General features: G+C 38.7%; 1 protein-coding gene and 1 long non-coding RNA gene across 2 annotated transcripts in view; one reads left to right on the forward strand and one right to left on the reverse strand.

Annotated features, from left to right (window-relative positions):
• The window catches only part of aldh1l2 (aldehyde dehydrogenase 1 family, member L2), a 37,151-nt gene that overhangs the window by 9,829 nt on the left and 26,986 nt on the right, over window positions 1-336 (forward strand). The gene's annotated exons all lie outside the window — the stretch shown is intronic.
• LOC116673152 (uncharacterized) overlaps window positions 1-336 on the reverse strand; it is a 21,317-nt gene that overhangs the window by 1,674 nt on the left and 19,307 nt on the right. The gene's annotated exons all lie outside the window — the stretch shown is intronic.

The following is a 336-nucleotide window of genomic DNA, read 5'->3' on the forward strand; positions in this document are numbered from 1 at the left end:
GCAGCACTTTGGAAACCTTGTGTTTGTTAAAATTGTGCTATATAAATAAACTGGATTGGATCTAATTAGATTCAATTTGGTATTGATGACCCAAAAATAATAACTAACTCCAGTGAAATTATTTGAAATTTAGTGAAGACTAGATTAGGACTGGATTTAAAGCTGATTCTGGTTTCCAACTTGGCTCCGGGTGTGTCTGTTGAAACACGGACGGAGAGAACTAATCTCTTTTGATGCTTCATTACAATCAAGCATCAGGGTCAACCTGGGCAAGGGTAGCTCTGCTATGGCTGTTTGTGTGGTAATAAAAGCCAGGTGTAACCTAGGTAACAGGTG

Source organism: Etheostoma spectabile, chromosome 23 (genome assembly GCF_008692095.1).
Source record: "Etheostoma spectabile isolate EspeVRDwgs_2016 chromosome 23, UIUC_Espe_1.0, whole genome shotgun sequence".
NCBI classification, from domain to species: domain Eukaryota; kingdom Metazoa; phylum Chordata; class Actinopteri; order Perciformes; family Percidae; genus Etheostoma; species Etheostoma spectabile.